The 7,500-nt window shown below is 40.5% G+C and overlaps 1 non-coding gene across 1 annotated transcript in view; it reads left to right on the plus strand.

The window, feature by feature from the left end:
- The first annotated feature begins 7,462 nt into the window (after window positions 1-7,462).
- LOC143307703 (small subunit ribosomal RNA) overlaps window positions 7,463-7,500 on the plus strand; it is a 1,923-nt gene continuing 1,885 nt past the window's right edge. Inside the window, exon 1 of the ribosomal RNA XR_013064792.1 lies at window positions 7,463-7,500. This exon is cut by the window's right edge and continues 1,885 nt beyond it. This is a non-coding gene — a ribosomal RNA (small subunit ribosomal RNA).

Here is a 7,500-nt window from a genome sequence, read left to right on the forward strand (position 1 = left end):
CCGTACGGGCGTCATCGGATTCGTCGTCGGGATCTCGCCGAACGACGGCCGCGGCGCTCTAACGGTCGATCATGGGTACTCCAAGTTCGACGTCGAGACTCGGAATCGTCTGTAGACGACTTAGGTACCTGGCGGGGGTGTTGTACTCGGTAGAGCAGTTTACCACGCTGCGATCTGTTGAGACTCAGCCCTATGCTTGGGGATTCGTCTTGTCGGTTAGACGAGGCCCCAGAGAGAGCAAGAGAGAGTAAAATGCGCACCGAGAGGAACGAGTGCGTATACGGAATACTGGAGGAGAAGAGATTTTGGAAAGAAAGAAATATAGAAATAATAGAGATGTATTTATAAATCATATATACGAATCTCGAAAAAAATTGTGAAATTGGTGAAGGTTGGATGTTATATTTCCGGCTTTTTGGCATTGATCATTTTTTTTTAAAAGTACGAAAAAAAAGCAATACGCGGCTGGAACTTTGAAAAATTTCGGGGCAAAGCAATACGCGCCTGGAACTTTGAAAAATTTCGGGCAAAGCAATACGCCGCTGGAACTTTGAAAAATTTCGGGGCAAAGCAATACGCCGCTGGAACTTGGAAATAATTCATGGCGAAAAGAACACGATCGCGTGGAATACTAATATACAACCTACCTTACCAGCGCGCGTAAATAATAAACGAATACAAGATTATTGCAATGAAATAATGTGAAATGCAAAAACATGTATTTTAATATTTTCGTCTCATCGGCTCTGTAAGGTTACTACATCTCCAAAAATATGAATAAAACCCATGATCTACATTGATCGTGATGAAACTGTTTTTTTTTTTGGGAGACGTGTACGCTCCTTTTCATAAAGGAGACTATCTTATTGCGAAAGTCAAAATCGCACGCTCTCACGGCGATTTGCCCCCGTATACGCCTGGGCGTAAGCCCGTGCGTCGCCGACCTAGCGGCCTGCCGATCGGTATTTAGAGAGGGAGGCACTTTGAAAGCAACACGCCCGTTGGAACTTTGAAAAATTTCGATGCGTCGCCAAAGTTCGTACTTTTCGATAAAATCTTCGTCCTATGATACTTTTCGATCAAGAACTACATTGATCGTCATGAAACTGTTTTTTTTTTGGGAGACGTGTACGCTCCTTTTCATAAAGGAGACTATCTTATTGCGAAAGTCAAAATCGCACGCTCTCACGGCGATTTGCCCCCGTATACGCCTGGGCGTAAGCCCGTGCGTCGCCGACCTAGCGGCCTGCCGATCGGTATTTAGAGGGAGGCACTTTGAAAGCAACACGCCGCTGGAACTTTGAAAAATTTCGGGGCAAAGCAATACGCGGCCTGGGACTTTGAAATATTTCGGAGCGCACCTAAAGTTCGTTATTTTGGCTAAACGGAGCGAAAATCTGCATTTATACCATCACGGACGTTAGTTCAATAGCGTTTAACGATCGATCCACGGTACAGAACGCAAAAATATGATTGTTAAAATTTTCGACTAATCGGTTCTAAGAGGCGAAGCAATACGCCGCTGGGACTTTGAAATATTTCGGAGCGCACCTAAGTTCGTTATTTTGGCTAAACGGAGCGAAAATCTGCATTTATACCATCACGGACGTTAGTTTAATAGCGTTTTAACGATGGATCCACGGTACAGAATGCAAAAATATGAATGTTAAAATTTTCGACTAATCGGTTCTAAGAGGCGAAGCAATACGCCGCTGGGACTTTGAAATATTTCGGAGCGCACCTAAAGTTCGTTATTTTGGCTAAACGGAGCGAAAATCTGCATTTATACCATCACGGACGTTAGTTTAATAGCGTTTAACGATGGATCCACGGTACAGAATGCAAAAATATGATTGTTAAAATTTTCGACTAATCGGTTCTAAGAGGCGAAGCAATACGCCGCTGGGACTTTGAAATATTTCGGAGCGCACCTAAAGTTCGTTATTTTGGCTAAACGGAGCGAAAATCTGCATTTATACCATCACGGACGTTAGTCCAATAGCGTTTAACGATCGATCCACGGTACAGAATGCAAAAATATGATGTTAAAATTTTCGACTAATCGGTTCTAAGAGGCGAAGCAATACGCCGCTGGGACTTTGAAATATTTCGGAGCGCACCTAAAGTTCGTTATTTTGGCTAAACGGAGCGAAAATCTGCATTTATACCATCACGGACGTTAGTCAATAGCGTTTAACGATCGATCCACGGTACAGAATGCAAAAATATGAATGTTAAAATTTTCGACTAATCGGTTCTAAGAGGCGAAGCAATACGCCGCTGGGACTTTGAAATATTTCGGAGCGCACCTAAAGTTCGTTATTTTGGCTAAACGGAGCGAAAATCTGCATTTATACCATCACGGACGTTAGTTTAATAGCGTTTAACGATGGATCCACGGTACAGAATGCAAAAATATGATTGTTAAAATTTTCGACTAATCGGTTCTAAGAGGCGAAGCAATACGCCGCTGGGACTTTGAAATATTTCGGAGCGCACCTAAAGTTCGTTATTTTGGCTAAACGGAGCGAAAATCTGCATTTATACCATAACGGACGTTAGTTCAATAGCGTTTAACGATCGATCCACGGTACAGAATGCGAAAATATGATTGTTAAAATTTTCGACTAATCGGTTCTAAGAGGCGAAGCAATACGCCGCTGGGACTTTGAAATATTTCGGAGCGCACCTAAAGTTCGTTATTTTGGCTAAACGGAGCGAAAATCTGCATTTATACCATCACGGACGTTAGTTCAATAGCGTTTAACGATCGATCCACGGTACAGAATGCAAAAATATGATTGTTAAAATTTTCGACTAATCGGTTCTAAGAGGCGAAGCAATACGCCGCTGGGACTTTGAAATATTTCGGAGCGCACCTAAAGTTCGTTATTTTGGCTAAACGGAGCGAAAATCTGCATTTATACCATCACGGACGTTAGTTTAATAGCGTTTAACGATGGATCCACGGTACAGAATGCAAAAATATGAATGTTAAAATTTTCGACTAATCGGTTCTAAGAGGCGAAGCAATACGCCGCTGGGACTTTGAAATATTTCGGAGCGCACCTAAAGTTCGTTATTTTGGCTAAACGGAGCGAAAATCTGCATTTATACCATCACGGACGTTAGTTTAATAGCGTTTAACGATGGATCCACGGTACAGAATGCAAAAATATGATTGTTAAAATTTTCGACTAATCGGTTCTAAGAGGCGAAGCAATACGCCGCTGGGACTTTGAAATATTTCGGAGCGCACCTAAAGTTCGTTATTTTGGCTAAACGGAGCGAAAATCTGCATTTATACCATCACGGACGTTAGTCCAATAGCGTTTAACGATCGATCCACGGTACAGAATGCAAAAATATGATTGTTAAAATTTTCGACTAATCGGTTCTAAGAGGCGAAGCAATACGCCGCTGGGACTTTGAAATATTTCGGAGCGCACCTAAAGTTCGTTATTTTGGCTAAACGGAGCGAAAATCTGCATTTATACCATCACGGACGTTAGTTTAATAGCGTTTAACGATGGATCCACGGTACAGAATGCAAAAATATGATTGTTAAAATTTTCGACTAATCGGTTCTAAGAGGCGAAGCAATACGCCGCTGGGACTTTGAAATATTTCGGAGCGCACCTAAAGTTCGTTATTTTGGCTAAACGGAGTGAAAATCTGCATTTATACCATCACGGACGTTAGTTTAATAGCGTTTAACGATGGATCCACGGTACAGAATGCAAAAATATGATTGTTAAAATTTTCGACTAATCGGTTCTAAGAGGCGAAGCAATACGCCGCTGGGACTTTGAAATATTTCGGAGCGCACCTAAAGTTCGTTATTTTGGCTAAACGGAGCGAAAATCTGCATTTATACCATCACGGACGTTAGTTCAATAGCGTTTAACGATCGATCCACGGTACAGAATGCAAAAATATGATTGTTAAAATTTTCGACTAATCGGTTCTAAGAGGCGAAGCAATACGCCGCTGGGACTTTGAAATATTTCGGAGCGCACCTAAAGTTCGTTATTTTGGCTAAACGGAGCGAAAATCTGCATTTATACCATCACGGACGTTAGTTTAATAGCGTTTAACGATGGATCCACGGTACAGAATGCAAAAATATGATTGTTAAAATTTTCGACTAATCGGTTCTAAGAGGCGAAGCAATACGCCGCTGGGACTTTGAAATATTTCGGAGCGCACCTAAAGTTCGTTATTTTGGCTAAACGGAGCGAAAATCTGCATTTATACCATCACGGACGTTAGTTCAATAGCGTTTAACGATCGATCCACGGTACAGAATGCAAAAATATGATTGTTAAAATTTTCGACTAATCGGTTCTAAGAGGCGAAGCAATACGCCGCTGGGACTTTGAAATATTTCGGAGCGCACCTAAAGTTCGTTATTTTGGCTAAACGGAGCGAAAATCTGCATTTATACCATCACGGACGTTAGTTTAATAGCGTTTAACGATGGATCCACGGTACAGAATGCAAAAATATGATTGTTAAAATTTTCGACTAATCGGTTCTAAGAGGCGAAGCAATACGCCGCTGGGACTTTGAAATATTTCGGAGCGCACCTAAAGTTCGTTATTTTGGCTAAACGGAGCGAAAATCTGCATTTATACCATCACGGACGTTAGTTCAATAGCGTTTAACGATCGATCCACGGTACAGAATGCAAAAATATGATTGTTAAAATTTTCGACTAATCGGTTCTAAGAGGCGAAGCAATACGCCGCTGGGACTTTGAAATATTTCGGAGCGCACCTAAAGTTCGTTATTTTGGCTAAACGGAGCGAAAATCTGCATTTATACCATCACGGACGTTAGTTTAATAGCGTTTAACGATGGATCCACGGTACAGAATGCAAAAATATGAATGTTAAAATTTTCGACTAATCGGTTCTAAGAGGCGAAGCAATACGCCGCTGGGACTTTGAAATATTTCGGAGCGCACCTAAAGTTCGTTATTTTGGCTAAACGGAGCGAAAATCTGCATTTATACCATCACGGACGTTAGTTTAATAGCGTTTAACGATGGATCCACGGTACAGAATGCAAAAATATGATTGTTAAAATTTTCGACTAATCGGTTCTAAGAGGCGAAGCAATACGCCGCTGGGACTTTGAAATATTTCGGAGCGCACCTAAAGTTCGTTATTTTGGCTAAACGGAGCGAAAATCTGCATTTATACCATCACGGACGTTAGTTCAATAGCGTTTAACGATCGATCCACGGTACAGAATGCAAAAATATGATTGTTAAAATTTTCGACTAATCGGTTCTAAGAGGCGAAGCAATACGCCGCTGGGACTTTGAAATATTTCGGAGCGCACCTAAAGTTCGTTATTTTGGCTAAACGGAGCGAAAATCTGCATTTATACCATCACGGACGTTAGTTTAATAGCGTTTAACGATGGATCCACGGTACAGAATGCAAAAATATGATTGTTAAAATTTTCGACTAATCGGTTCTAAGAGGCGAAGCAATACGCCGCTGGGACTTTGAAATATTTCGGAGCGCACCTAAAGTTCGTTATTTTGGCTAAACGGAGCGAAAATCTGCATTTATACCATCACGGACGTTAGTTCAATAGCGTTTAACGATCGATCCACGGTACAGAATGCAAAAATATGATTGTTAAAATTTTCGACTAATCGGTTCTAAGAGGCGAAGCAATACGCCGCTGGGACTTTGAAATATTTCGGAGCGCACCTAAAGTTCGTTATTTTGGCTAAACGGAGCGAAAATCTGCATTTATACCATCACGGACGTTAGTTTAATAGCGTTTAACGATGGATCCACGGTACAGAATGCAAAAATATGATTGTTAAAATTTTCGACTTATCGGTTCTGGATCACTGAAAAATCAAAAAAAATTATTAATTTTGATTAATTAAATTACATATGTAGTTTTATATTGTTATAGTCTCGTATTTGTTAATGTTTTGTCGTAAGAAAATGCAAAAATATCGTTTTAATGTTTTCGTCTCATCGGTTCTGGATCGCTGAAAAATCAAAAAAAAATATTCATTTTGATTAATTAAATTACAAATGGAGTTTTATATTGCTATAGTCGCTTATTTGTTAATGTTTTACCGTAAGAAAATGCAAAAATATCGTTTTAATATTTTCATCTCATCGGTTCTGGGCGGTTTTAAAATTTTTTAAAATATTAATTAAACCCATGATTTACATGAGAATGTGAATTTATTATGTCCTGCATGTTAATTTATTAATTTTCATGTATAGAACGTTATAAAATGAAAGGATATGTTCGACGATATTTTCAGTCTAAGTTTTACCGTGCCGGCGGGATGGTACGCTCTCACGGCGGTTTGCACAGGCATACGCCTGGGCGTAAGCCCATGCGTCGCCGACCTAGCGGCCGGCCGTTCGGTATTTATAGGAAGGCACTTTCGGTTCGCTCGGACCGGTCGGGAGTAGCGTCGAGCGTGTGGCTCTTTTATGACTTCGGTTGAAAAGCAGTCTACCGCTCCTCGAGAATATACTTTCTCGACTATTCTCGTTCCGGTTTTCCGTTGCGGATTATTATTAATCTCCACACAGCATTACCACGGGTCGGTGTCTAAGACCGAATGGCCCATATGTGGTGAGCCTTGTAATATAAGGCTGGTGACCTGTATGCACTTATAAATGTTGCATACTTGTACAAACTGAGCATCAACTGTCTGTAACCAAAATTTGTTAAAACTGAAAAAGTTATAAGATTGTATAAAATTTTTGAACCAAGAAAGTAGTGTTAGACGAAAATTCGTTCTATCACTTTTAGAAGGGAGACTGTTTGGAAATATTTAAAGTATAAAATACACAAAAGTCCACTGAATTATGAACAAAATTACGTCCCTGAATTTAAGAAAAGTCAAGAGGTGTCAGAAATAAAATCCTCTCTGATACGTTCAGAGAGGAAAATAAGTATGGAGAGAGGAGTAAAAATGAAAGAAGTTTTAAGGCTGGGGAAACTTCTAAAGGAGAGAGATTCCAACATATCTAATATGTACATTTAAAGCAAGTCCAAGGAACTCTCTCCGTTAATGTTTGAAAAGGTGTGTGCAGATGGAGGAGAAATGTATAAAGTACAGAGACGAGGTTGGTGGGCCCGCTCTAATGATAAAGATTATAAAATTTGGTGGCAAAATGACCAGCATGATCACTGTACGCGCTTTCTCGATTTGTATAGCATGCCACTGTCCGCGCTATCTTTTATTATATTGTCCAGCGTGTGTGGTCTACGTGCTTGCACGATGGATGCACGGCGTGAAAGTGATTTTCGTGCTTTATGAGAGGAGGAGGAGAATATTTGGCCTCTATAAGAGGTACAAAATTTATGAAATGTGTGTTACATACAAAAGAGAAATGGCTTAACGTCGATCGGTCTTACAGGGAGGGCCGACGACGAAAATTTAAATTTACAATAATAACTAAGCTCCCTGGTTGATCCTGCCAGTAGTCATATGCTTGTCTC

This window comes from Osmia lignaria, unplaced genomic scaffold, assembly GCF_051020975.1.
Source record: "Osmia lignaria lignaria isolate PbOS001 unplaced genomic scaffold, iyOsmLign1 scaffold0071, whole genome shotgun sequence".
NCBI lineage: Eukaryota > Metazoa > Arthropoda > Insecta > Hymenoptera > Megachilidae > Osmia > Osmia lignaria.